We start from the raw sequence: 14,275 nt of genomic DNA on the forward strand, positions 1-14,275 counted from the left end.
CCACAGCGACTCATTCGGGCCTATTTAATGAATAGCCATCCAGTGCATAACCAGGTAGCAAAGCTTGGGTTATTTCTTTCCAACTTTTATAGTATTTTATTTCCTGGAATGATATCTGGTCTCTCCCATTAGTGGTTCATAGTGAGGACGTTGCAGGGGCCTCTTGGGCACCCTTCTTGAGCCAAGCAAAGGCTCTGAGTTCTTATACATGTCCTGATCTGCTCTGGCAGGAGTCACATCTCTAGGTGTCTCAAATAACATATTCTGGAAGCACCTGGTATTGACTTTTGCCAAGAAATGGCACTGCTCCAGAGCCTGTTCATCCTGGCTAATGGTGGATCTGAGGCCTCACAGGCAGCCTGTCCAGCCTGGATGGCCGTTTTCAGTTTTGCCCCAACCAATAGAGAGCTCCTCTGTGTTCTTATCTGCCAAGCAAAAATGATAATTGCCTCTCATTGATCTCAATGAGTTAAGAGGAGGCTAAACAAGACTATTCAGAACGAAGGAAGGCACAGGTTGGAGGTGCTTGAACAGTATAAATGCTGAAAAGAAACCGGAAAACTCCTTCCCACCCAGTATTAATACCTGCTGTGACCTATAGCTGAGTGATGAAAATTATAAATGATTAGGAAGTGGAGACTGGTTCCGCTAGACAAGGATAATTGCAGAATTATGAATATGAAACGCCTCTTTTTCCTTCCGTTTTAATACATTTTAATCCAATTACAGTATTTTTCATTTTCAAGGATTGTGTGTTTATTAGCGATGTAAAGGGAATGGATAGCATTTTATGTCCTGGTCCTTGATTTCTTGACAGATGAAGCAGAGGGAGCGCTGCCCTACAGAATGATTGCCTGGGTCGAGTCCTCTCCTGTGAGCAGACACTGCCCCCTCGTGGTCGAATGTGGTCTCACATCTTCTCCAGAAGGGGAATCTGAGCCAAAGGAAATGTGCACCAATTTCTTTCTCTCTGCCCTCTAACTTAACTACTTTCCCTGCTGTTCTGCTCTCCATCATGTTACTTTATGGCATCCTAACTGTCATGTACACTTCTACCATTTCTTTATAAACGTGTTCAGTACCACTGTTAAGAAAAACATCACTCAACGACGTCCCAGGCGTTTTGCCACATCTCATACAGGAATTTTTCGACCACTTATCTTAGTGGATCTCTCCCTTTATTTTCTCACAGATAGGGATTATCATCACTTTCATGCCTACTTATTTATTGTTGATCTCCCCTCACCGTACCGTGAGGCCCATAAACACAAGATTGCTTCTCTTTAGCTGTGTGTGTAGCACCTAGCCAAATCCTAGAGGAGTGAATGAGTAAAAGTTAAAGGGACCATTTCAATTGAAATGTGATCATTGTTGATAGAGGCAAACAAGGTGACAGAAGGTGAGAGGAGAGCCATCCAGGTGGGGGAGGTGGGAGGGGATGGAAGTGTGTTCCACCCAGGTGCCTGAAGGAGGCTGTTGGCTGCCTGAGTGATGGGAGGAGGTAGGCGAGGATTAAAAAAAAAAAAAAAAAAAAGCCTCCATAGCAGGGAGAACAGCAGAGTAGAGACCTGGGCTGAGAAAGAGCTTGGAGTACACAGGAGCTGTGATTGGCATTCAGCAATGTTGGAGGTAAAGTTCAAGAGGGTGTGGTAAGAGGTACGGATGGTGAGGAGGAGAGAGGCCAGGTTGTGCAAGGTGTGCTTAAGACGATGCAGAGGGAAACTGGAAGCTATTTAAAGAGCATGAGATACTTTTATTTTTAAGTAGATCGCCACCTGGATGGGCCTCAAGGCAGTCAATCAGATTCTATTCACTTGTATGCAAGGCCTGATGGGCAGAACGAACCACATCCGTGTTGACTGCCAAAAAATGAAATCAGTATGGATAGGGATGAAAAAAGGACCATGGTGGGCTTGGCATGTGTTTGTGTGTGGGAGAGCAGAGGATGGAGGGTGCATTACTCAGACTATACTATCCCATGAGAGATCCTCAATGAATGTTTTCTGAATGAGCCAAAGAACCTTAGGGCTAGTTACCAGAAAAATATCAAGTTGAAAATTGTTGCAATTCTACAGATGATGCAAAATTTTACCCAGTGTTTATTGTATGCAAGGCACTGTGCCAGATGCATTAATCTGGTTCATTTTTTTTTTTTTTTGCTCTGGGATTCTTCTTTTTCTTTCTTTTTAATTTTTAGACCTTCATTTATTTATTTTTATGTGGTGCTGAGGATCGAACCCAGTGCCTCATATGTATGAGTATGCCACTGAGCCACAACCCCAGCCCTGGGCTTTTTTTTGTTTTTTTTTTTTGCTCTGGGCCTCTTATTGTACTGATTATTCTGCAGTGCCTTTAGTGTTGTGCCATTTAAAGATCTTAGTGGTTGATTTGCTTAGATTTAACCTACATTTTGTAAGCTTTCAGCTATTAAAGGAGACAAGAAAATCCGGTGAAGTTTGAGTATCTCTTCTAGATATCGACTACAAACAAGGTCCTTATACGATTCCTCTTTGTGGAGACTAATTGAAATTCAGGGGTCTTTACATAAATATATTATTTAAGAGTGCGTTTCATCATGTGGCAAAATCCTTTCTAGATTTCATTGCAGTTACTGGAGGATGTGAAAATTTAAGTGTCTAGCACAGCAACTTAAAAGAATTCTGGATGTTGTAAAAATCTTAAATAATTTTTTAAAGTGGAGGTTTCTTATATTCTTAAATGTATACTTTAGGGAATTGAATTCTTTAGGGATAAGAATGGGAGATGCCTGATAAGAGGCATGAAAATAGTTCTGATTTTAATTTAGACTATAGAGAGTTTCTCTTTATGAAAATATTTTTTTTGGATGACATTAAAACATAAAGCTTCAAAATATTATTACCTTTACAAAGATCATTACCAGTTAAATTCAGTCAGAAGCCTCTCTAATTAGGTCAAACAGAAAGAGATTTAAGGAATGTAAGTGCCCAGCAGCACTTTGGAAGTACTGGAGGAGTAAAAGTCAGAGGGTAACCACCCATAGTTGCTATGGAGAATTTCAGGGAGTTGCTGCTGCCAGCCAAGAGCTAGGAGGTGGCTGGAAAGGCTGATGCCCAGGGAACCATTGTCCTGAAATGAAGGGTTGTCAGGGGAACATGGCTGCAGCAGAAGATGGTGTTTGCTCAAACCGATATGTCTGCTGCCAATTTCAGAGGGGGAAAAACCATTTGCTTCCCTTCCATCATCCACATCTGATGTAGGATCACTGGAAGAACCTTCCGAGAACCAGAAGCTTCACTGGCAGAGGACAAAGTAATGGCAGAGGACAAGGCAATGTAGTTCACAGGTGTCTAGTCACTGGGAAGAGTAATGGAAGGCAACAGGAATCATGCTGAGTGATATTGGACAATATCTATCATAGTCATCAGCAGAGATCAAAATACATGTCACTGGTTTTTGCATTGATGGAGCATATCCTTGAGTAGTTCTTTCAGAAATTGGAATTGTTTGTAGATGTCTAAAAATATCTTTACTTTACCTTTATATTTGTTTGATAATTTGGTTGGATATAGAATCCTATGTTCCAAAATTATTTCTGTAAGACTTTAAAGGTACTACTCCTTATCCTTTAGCATTCAGAATTGCCAAAAGCGGGTGAGAGGCAATTTGATTTTCATTCTTGGGCAGGCAAATTATTACTATTATTTTTAATGTCCAGTGGAAATGTAAAAGACTTGATGTTTTAAGATTTCAGCATGTGTGTGGCTCTGGTCATTTTTCATTCATTCTGGTTCTTTCTATTTGCTAACTCATGTTGCCCAAGAAATTTTCCACTTTTTATTTTTTATAAGAACTTAGCTCTTCAAATCAAGCAATCTACAAGTATCCTCAGATGAATGTTGGAGCCCTCCATCCATCCTTCTTTTTCCTTAACTTTCCTGAAGCCATACGTCATGGCTTTCATATTTATTAAAAATTTTTTTAGAGAATTTTAATATTTATTTTTTTTTAGTTTTCGGCAGACACAACATCTTTGTTTGTATGTGGTGCTGATGATCGAACCCAGGCTGCATGCATGGCAGGCAAGCCTGCTACTGCTTGAGCCACATCCCCAGCCCTCTTATTTTTTTAAATATTTATTTTTTAGTTTTTGGTGGACATAACATCTTTTTTTAATTTTTTATTTTTATGTGGTGCTGAGGATCGAACCCAGCGCCCTGTGCATGCCAGGTGAGAGCACTACCGCTTGAGTCACATCCCCAGCCCAACTTATTTTAAAGCCCTCTGTTTTCTTCATTAAATCAATCTTAAATTTTCCTGCTCATTTGTTTTTATTTCTGCTTGCTTTGTTTTATTTTAGTGCCTCTGTTTTATGACATTTGTTTTCCTGAAACATCTGTGATTCTCTGTGGCGTGATTTTCCTTATTTTTGAGTTTTTCTGCTTGCCAGCATTTGAATGTTGTTTCTACTCAGCTTAAACTTCACACAGTAGATGTGAAGAGGAGTGGGGTGTTCTGTGGAGAGAGAAGGTGCAGTGTTTGGATTTATGGACTTCTTCTTCTTTGGGGTTGGTAGGTATCTAGGTTCAGCTTTGCCTCTCTGTCCTTAGGGTTAACCCTCACTAACTATTAGTTTAGCACGGACACAGCTTGCTGCCCAGTGCACCAAAACCTGAGAGGGAAAAGGCAGGTGCTCTGAGATGAACACTGTTGGCTGATTGCCCCTGAATCCTATAACTCTTGACTTTGGCTCAGAGTACCCCCAAATTTCACCTACCTGTGCAATTCTTGGCTTGCTCCATATCTGAGTCCATCCATTCTCTGACTTCCAAAGTTTGCTCAAGATCTCTGGCCTTGGCATGGCATTTCTGTTTTCTATTACTGCAATTAAACTGTTTTATCATTAAATATCTTTAAAGGTATTTCACACGTTTTGAGCAGAAGCAACGAAATGAGTACACCCAGTCCTACATCTTGGTCCAACTGGTAACATCTCAATTATATTTAAAAAGTGTTGTTCTTTAAATCATTTCGATGTCACTTAAATAAGGGGAAACCACTCCTTGCTTTTAGAATTTTAATTAAAAAATATTTTTTTTTCAAAATACATCTATTCAAAATTATTGTCATTGGTTTATAGCTCAAAAATTATAAAGTTGTTATTCTATCTGCCACAATGCATGACATGTAAACTTGACCTGAAAAACCCACTTGATGATGTCCATGCTTGTAAAGCTGGGGTGAAAGAAAGTATAGTTATGGTCACTAAAGTGATGTTCAATGGAATGAAATTAGAAATCAACAATAAGATAAAAATAGAAGCTATTCTAACATCTATAAATAGGGAAACTAAATAATACTCTATTGAATGATGAAAATATAGCAGAAGAAATGAGGAGTGAAATAAGAAAATACTTAGAGGTGAATGAGAATAGTGATACAACATCTCAATGTCTCTGAAACACTATGAAGTTTCTAAAATGAAAGCTCATGGCACTGAGCTCATTCATTAAAAGAATAGGAAGACACCAAATAAATAATCTAATAGTACATCTCAAGGCCCCTCAAAAGAAGAACAAATCAACACTAAAATTAGTAGAAGATGGAAAATAACTAAATTTTGAACCAAAAATCAATGAAATTGAAATTAAAAAATCAATAAAAGAAAAAGTTATTTCTTTGAAAATAGACAAGCAAAATTGATAAACCCTTAGCCAAGCTAAGCAAAGAGGAAAAAAATTCAAATGATTAAAAATTGTGATGAAAAAGAAAATATCATCAAAGTCACTACTGAAATATAGAGAATAATTAGAAACTAATTTGAAAATTTATAATCCAATAAATTCGAATTTCTTGACAACATAGACAAATTTATAGAGACATATGACTTGCCCCAATTGAACCAGGAAGATGTAGAAAATTTAACAATATGAAATTACTTGAAATTGATGCCATCAGAAGTCTACTAATTAAGAAAAGCCCAGGGCTGGATGGATTCTCAATTGAATTTCTACCAGATTTTTAAAGAACTAATACTAAGTATCGTCGGATTATTCCACAAAATAGAGAAGGATGGAGCCCTTCCAAACTCACTCTATGAAGCTAATATCACCCTGATACTAAAACCAGACAAAGACACATCAAAGAAAGAAAATTTCACACCAATATCCCTGATGAACACAGATGCAGAAATTCTTAATAAAATATTGGCAAATCACTTACAAAAACACATTAACAAGATAGTGCAGCATGATCAAGTGGGTTTCATCCCAGGGATGCAAGTTTGGTTCAACATACAGAAATCAATAAATGTAATTCTCCCCATAAATAGATTTAAAGAAAATAATCATATGAGTATTTCAATAGATCCAGAAAAAGCATTTGATGAAATATAGCATGTATTCATGTTTAAAACACTAGAAAAATTAGGGATAGAAGAAACATACCTCAACATTGTAAAAGCTATATACAATAAAACCAAGGCAACAATTTTTTTTTGAATACTGGGGATTGAACTCAGAGGCACTCAACCACTGAACCACATCCCCAGTTCTATTTTGTATTTTATTTAGAGACAGGGTCTCACTGAGTCATTTAGTGCCTTGCTTTTGCTGGCTTTGAACTCACGATCCTTCTGTGTCAGCCTCTCGAGCCACTGGGATTACAGGCATGCGCCACTGCACCTGGCCCCAACAATATTCTAAATAGAGAAAAACTGAAAGCATTCCCTATAAAAAATGGAAGAAAACAGGGATGCCCTCTTTCACTTCAACTGAGTCCTTGAAACTCTAGCCAGAGCAATTAGTCAAAGAAATTAAGGAGATACAAATAGGAAAAGAAGAACTCAAAACTATCCCTATTTGCTCTTGACATGATCCTATTAGAAGACCCCCAAAAATTCCAACAGAAACCTTCTAGAACTCGTAAATGAATTCAGCAAAGTGGCAGAATATAAAATTAACACCCATAAATCAATTGTGTTTCTATTTACCAATGATGAATCATCTGAAAGAAAAATCAGGAAAACTATCCCATTTACAATAACCTCAAAAAATAAAATACTTGGAAATTAATCTAACAAAAGAAGTGATGGAAACTATGGAATGCTAAAAAAAGAAATTGAAAAAGACCTTAGAAGATGGAAAGATCTCCAAACTTGTGAGTAGGTAGAATTAATATTGTCGAAATGGACATACTGCTAAAAGTGCTATACAGATTTAATGCAATTTCCATTAAAGTTCCAAGGATGTTCTTCATAGTAATAGAAAAAGCAGTCATGAAATTCACTTGGAAAAATAAGAGATCCCCAATAGCCAAAGCAATCCTTAGCAAGAAAAGCAAAGCAGGAGGCATCACAATACCAGACTTGAAATTATACTACAGAACTATAGTAACAAAAACAGCAATGGTTTTCCATCAAAACAGACATGTCAACCAATGGAATAGAACAGAAGACACAGAGACAAACCCACATAAATACAGTTATCTGATACTAGACAAAGGTGCCCAAAGCATACATTGCAGAAAAGGTAGTCTCTTCAACAAATAGTGCTGGGGGGAGAAGGAAGATTGCGGGACAGAGGGAGGCAGCATCCTTTGTCGCTTTGTGATCCAGATCTCACCTAGTCGGAATACTCCATCTCTGAGAGTGTTAGAGGACCCCCATCCAGCTGCTCTCCACAGAAATCACCAGCGCTGTGACCCCGCACAGGGCTCTGGGCCTCAGGGTTCTAGTAGGACACCAGGTGTTGGAGCAGGACCCAAAGCCCAAAGTTCTAGCCCACGCAAGGCTAGGCCAGCGCCTTAGCAGAATCACCTATCAACACATTTGCAGATCTCTAGGACTTTGCTCTGCTCCCACACAGGTCACTCAGTTGCTACCTACCCACAGCAAAACGCCATTGCCAGGCTCCTCCCACCTCACCAGGCTCTTCCTACTTTACCAGGCTCCTCCCACCTGACCAGGCTCCTCCCACCTCACCAGAAACCCTGGCTCGGAAAGCAGACTGCCGCCATCTTGGCTTAACATTCTCACAGTATTAGCTGGGGGCAGTTCTCAGATCTGATCTACAGTGGCCAGATACCAGGTTCCCAACCTTCCCCCCTCCCCAGCAGTGGTAACCTAACACAGTAGCTGCCCAACACAGGTGTGCAGGGCGAACAAAGAGCTGCCCACGGGAGCCCTGGGGTGAGAGATTTCCTCAATTGGGAACTGCTGGGGGAGAGGGAGATGGGGCTACAGTTTGTAGCCTAACCCAGAGACCAGGAACTGGGAAATCTCCAGGCAAGAGAGGGAGAAAGTACCAGGCACTCAAGTCATATGAGCAGTCCCAACAAGAGACTCCCTGCAGGTACTGGCGGGTGCCACTCCCTGCTTCTAGACGCCCTCCACCAGGACCAGTCTTCCCACCTTGGTTACCTCCACCATCCGGAGGGTAGAGACACAAGCTTACAACACATGACCCCACCTATTGGATGAGAAGAGAAGCAGGAAAGCTACGGATCTCTAAAGCTGGCTACAACCCTGGTTTCTTCCTTCGAGTTTTTTTTTTTTTTCTCTTCTACCCCTCCATCCTCTAGCCCTTACATCCCCAACATATGTGAAACCAAGAACTTTGCATGAAATAGGATTTTGAGGATTGAATCACTGAATAATATAATATAGAGGTGTTGTATATGCCCTTGTTTTTTTCTTTTCCTTATTCTTCTTTCATTTTTCTTTTCCCTTCCAAATTTTACTGTTTTAACATCTGTATTTTTCTAAATACATATGTGTGTTTGTTTTATGTACTCTACTGTCATCCCACCTACGTGCCTACCCTAAATTACTTCCTGTCTATTCTCTTGCTACTAACCCTCTTCATTAGATTTCTCCTTCACACTTTCTGAGGTATATTATTCTATATCCTCACATCCTACCTCCTCAGCATATTGTCCTATGCCCCACCCCCAGTTTATTGTCCACCATAGAAACTGTAAACCTTTTTACAAAACTACTGATTATATTTTAGATAATAATTGAATCCAACATTTCTGTACATTGAGACTAAACTTTAAATGTCTTAATAACAACAAAGTGTTCAGAGGTGGTATATTGTTGATATTGGGATCTGTTAACATTGTCCTTCCCCACAAAGGAGAGGTCTTGGAACCCTACAAGAGCATTACAAAACCTATAGGGTAAAAACAATAACAATCTAGACTCACAGAGCTGGAAAGGAAGACACACAAGCAACGTGAAAAGACAAAGGAAAAAAGTGACCCAAACAAATGAAGACACCACTTCATTAAAATCATTGGCAGCCACAGCAGAAGAAATGACAGAGGAGTTCAGGATGTACATGGTTAAAATGATCTGTGAACTCAAGGAAGATACAAGAGAGCAAATACAGGCAGTGAAAGATCACTTTGACAAGGAGCTACATAAACAAATACAGGAAGCAAAAGTTCACCTCAACAGGGAGATAGAGGTTCTAAAACAAACCAAACAGAAATCCTTGAAATGAAAGAAACAATAAACCAAATTAAAAGCTCAAATGAAAACAAATAGTGCTGGGAAAATGGAAATCCATGTGCAGTAGGATGAAATTTAGATCCTATCTCTCACCCTGCACAAAACTCAAAGTGTGTCAAAGACCTAGGTATTAGACCAGAAACTCTGCACCTATTAGAAGAAAATGAAGCTGAACACTGCAACATGTTGTCTTAGGAACTGAATTCCTCAGCAAGACTCTTGAAGCAAGAAATATAATAAAGAATCAATAAATGGGATGGTATCAAACTATAAAACTTCTTCACAGCAAAGGAAAAATCAGTAGCAATAAGAGATTGTCTACTGAATGGGAGAAAATCTTTGACAACTGTACCTCAGATAGGGCATTTATTTCCAGGATATGCAAGAAACACAACAAAAAAGCATAACATAACAAAAAGCATAAACAAACAAACAAAAAGCCCCACAAATAACTCAATTGATAAATGAGCAAAGCAACTAAACCAACACTTCTCAAAAGAAGAAATATGAGTGGTCATCAAATATTGGAAAAAAAATGTTCAACATCTCTAGCAATTAGAGAAATACAAATTAAAACTACACTGAGATTGCATCTTACTCTGGTCGTAATGGCAATTATCAAGAATACATGTACCAACATTAAATGTTGGCGAGGATGTGGGGAAAATGGTACACTCATACATTGTTGGTGGGGCTGCAAATTGGTGTAACCATTATGGAAAGCAGAATAGAGATTCCTCAGGAAACTTGGAATGGAAACACCATTTGACCCAGTTATCCTCAAAATATATCCAAAGCAGTTAAAGTGAGGATACAGCAATAACATAGCCACATCAATGTTTGTAGCAGTATGATTCACAATAGCTAAGCTATGGGACCAACCTAGATGCTCATCAACAGATGAATGGATGAAGAAAATGTAATTACTCAGCCATAAAGAAGAATGATTTTATGACATGCATTGGTAAATGGATGAATCTTGAGACTGTCAGTGAAATAAGCCAATCCCCCCAAAATCAAAGGTTGACTATTTTCTCTGGTTTGTGGATGCTAACCCACAATAAAGGAGAAGGAGATGAAAAATAGAAGCTCAGTAGACTAGACAAAGAGTGATGAAGGGAAAGGAGAGGGGATAGGAATAAGAAAGACCTTAGAATCAATCTGATATAACTTTCCTGTGTACATATATGAATACAACACAGTGAATCTCACCATCATGTACATTCACAAGCCTGGGATCCTAATTAGAATAAGATTCATTCCATGCTTGTATAAATATATAAAAATAGATTCTACTTTCGTGTAACTAAAAAGAACCAATTTAAAAAATGAAAGAACCATCAAGGCTTGCCGTTGGAGAAAAATGCCCGTTTATTGAGGAACAGCTCTGCATATTTATAGAGCTGGGGGTGGTTTGACAGTTGGCATGGGATGCTTTTTTATTGGTGGGTAAGGATCAGGTGAGCAGCAGGGCTAGTCTGATTGGTGGGTAAGTGTTGCGACCCCTCGCCGGCAAGGGAAACACGACGCAGGATTCTTCTTTCAGCAGTTTACTCAGGACTTTTGAATCATGATGAGAAAACAGGAACAAGAGAGCGAGCGGTCTGCCCTAGCTTAAGTACCCAGCCCCGCCAATGAACTAGCACCATGTGGAAAAGTCTAATAGGTACAGCGCAGCGGAAGCAGGCCAGAGCCCAGCCCCACAGCCTTACAAGGAGTTGTTTACTTCTAACAACTCTAACTGCTAACGAAGCGGAAGCAGAGACCAGCACCATATTCAGGGTGTGGTCGCTGGCTCCCAACAGGTAAGGATCAGGTGAGCCACCAGGGCTAGTCTGATTGGTGGGTAAGGATCAGGTGAGCCACCAGGGCTAGTCTGATTGGTGGGTAAGGATCAAGTGAACCAGCAGGGCTCACCATTGGACAGCTCTTCTTGGGGGATGGGGAAGTTAGTCTTTGGAGCCAGGGCGACTCCCAACGAGAGAGAGAGAGAGAGAGAGAGAGAGAGAGAGAGAGAGAGAGAGAGAGAGAGAGAGGTGTGAAATACTCTTTACACAGAAGCAGTATGAAGGATGGCTTGAAGCCATCTCAGGAATTGGCAAGATCACACCTATTGCAGGTTCAAGGGTATAAAAGTAAAAATTTCTTTGAGAAGAGGCTATGGTGGCACGTTGCTTGCAAAGGGAGGCTTAGAAATCTGTTTCCAGCTGTGGTCCCTGGAGGCTTGGTTACTGCTCAAGATGGTGGGAGACTTTGGTATCATCCACATGGTGCTGGTTCTGCAGGAATGTAAGGTGTTGGAGTTAGAAGGTCATGGAGGCTTCCAGTGAGCTTTGAAAGGAAGGCCAGCAAAGTGAAGCAAGGTCAGAATCCCTACAGGCAATACCTTGCAGGGTAAGGCATGAAGATGTGACAAAAAGCTGACTCTGCAGTGGAGACCACCAAGATTAAGAGATGCCAGTAATGTGGAATGTCTGCTGAGGAAAGCCACAGAAATCAAGCAAAAACAAGAGAGAAGCCATGTGGCCTGCAGCCAGCAAGGGCATAGGGTAGAGCTACACTATCCCTTTGGAGAGAACATCATGATGCCATGTGCCCAAGATGCTGGACATGGTGCTACAGGACTTGTTTTCCCAGCTGGATTTAGTCTTGCTTTGTTCCCATCACTTCCTTATATACCCCAATTTCTCCCTGTGGAATGGAGATGTTGACTCTGTGCCATTATATTTTGGATAGATATATATTTTTGATCTTTACAGGGACCCATAGCCAAGAGTTTGGCTTGAGTCTCAGATGAGGCTGTGAGCTTGGACTTTGGGGCAATGCTGAAATTCTTAAAGACTGTGGGCACTCTGGGAAATGGACTAAATACATTTTGCATTGTGAGGTGGACATGAGCTTTTGGGGGTCAGGAGCAGAATGTTATGGTTTGGTTATGAGGTGTCCCCTGAGAGCTCATGTGTGAGGCGATATAGGGATCATCGGAGGTGAAATGATTAGTTCACAAGAGTCACAACCTAATCATCAGATTAATCCATTTGATTGGTTAATAACTTGAATGGATTAATGTCTGGTAACTGTGGGCAGGTAGGACATGACTAGAGAAAGTAGTTCACTAGGGGAGTACCCTTGGGGATTATTTTATTCCTAGATTCTTGTACTCAAGCCCGCTTTGCTTTCTGACTATCATGAATTGAGCAGTTTTCCTCCCCCGTGTCCTGCTGCCATCATGTTCTGCCTCACCTTAGGCCCAAAGCTATGGAGTTGGCTGACCATGAACTGAACCTCTGAAACTATGAGTTAAAATAAAACTTTTCTTTCTCTAGGTTATTTTTGTAGGAAATATTGGTTACAGAGAAACAAAGCCAACTAGAACCTTAAGATTTCTTATAAAATTTTAAAAATTTATTTATTTTTTGGGGGGTGCTGGGGATTGAACCCAGGACTTTGTGATGCTGGGTGAGTGCTTAACCATTGAGCCACATCCCCAGCCTTTGAGACTACTTTTGAATCTGAGTTTGTTTCATTGTTTTTACTGCCCAGTCTTTAAAAAAAATTTTTTTTTCATGGTTGTGAGCTACAGCTATAAAAGGAGAGGAATTAATTCATTAAGAAAATTTATATATTCTCTTTGTTTTATCTATTCATTTTCATTCATTCATTCACTCACTCCACAAGTATTTCTGATATTCTTGCCATGAACCAGGCACTCTGTTAAATGTTGTAAATAGCAAATTTCTGAGTTTTGCGGAAATTGAAGGAAGCAAGGCTGCTACACTGTTTATGAGGCTATAACTGTTAAATGATAAAGAACAATTAAAATAGTGTGATCACAGGTTTGTGGATTATAGTGAGGGAATTTAAGCTGTCTACGGGGCAATGAGAAGTGCCCAAAATATTTCAAGAGGAGCAGTGACATGTTAACCCCTACCCCAGGCTGGAACCTAGAACAAATTGGAGGTAGGTAAAACTATTGTGCAGAAGACTTTCCTGGTTCTAACACTGTTTTTTTCTTGTCCTTTGCCTGCATTTGGTGTTAGCTTCATTTGCACAAAATGAGAATCCAATCAAAAGGACAGGAGTTAGTTTAATTTAGAAGGTTGCATTTACTTCTGTAATAGGCTTTCTGTAGTACACGTTGCTCCCATTTAGTGCAATTTCACATCCCTTTTGTGATCTTCCCACCCAATGGGTGACTATGCTTGGCTTATAGCATTGTACTTCTTTCATCTGTAATCATCAATTTCATATGGAATGTGTGATCATTAACTTTCCCAGAAAGATAATATTCAAGATTTTAAACTGGGGAGTAGGAATCTTAGAATTGCTTTATTTCTTTTTGGTATATAATTTTCTTATTAATAGTTCATCTCCCAGGAGATAATGAAAAAGGTGTATATGCAAAATATCATCCCTAAGTGATGCTTGTTGATGAGTGAAGAAGTGGATGACACATGCAAAACTGATGACAGCTGCTTGAATTTATACTGATTCTTACTGTTGTGTTGGGCAACGGGTTCCCTCATCAAGGTAAGTGTATGTGACTAATATGTTATGGCTATAAAAATAATGAGTGGAAATATATTTATTTATACTCCACTCTGTTCTGAAAATGATTCTAGATATTTGTAGATACATACAGATATAGATCCTCACTATAGGCAAAGAGATTTTTTTTATTCCAAAAATATTCTCATTGCATACAAAGAGATGTCTGAAAGCTAAATTGCTAATAAAACTTGTAAGAAAATCTCAAAATTCTGGAATAGCTGTAAAAAAATC

The 14,275-nt window shown here is 39.5% G+C and overlaps 1 long non-coding RNA gene across 2 annotated transcripts in view; it reads left to right on the forward strand.

The window, feature by feature from the left end:
* The window catches only part of LOC144365469 (uncharacterized), a 47,021-nt gene that overhangs the window by 15,040 nt on the left and 17,706 nt on the right, over positions 1 to 14,275 (forward strand). The window contains exon 4 of one of the 2 annotated variants that reach the window (XR_013423936.1): positions 13,859 to 14,023. This is a non-coding gene — a long non-coding RNA (uncharacterized LOC144365469). Of the gene's footprint in view, positions 1 to 817; positions 10,290 to 13,858; positions 14,024 to 14,275 lie in introns of those variants that run through there. The other variant, XR_013423935.1, reaches the window with a different exon arrangement.

This window comes from Ictidomys tridecemlineatus, chromosome 7 (assembly GCF_052094955.1).
Source record: "Ictidomys tridecemlineatus isolate mIctTri1 chromosome 7, mIctTri1.hap1, whole genome shotgun sequence".
NCBI classification, from domain to species: domain Eukaryota; kingdom Metazoa; phylum Chordata; class Mammalia; order Rodentia; family Sciuridae; genus Ictidomys; species Ictidomys tridecemlineatus.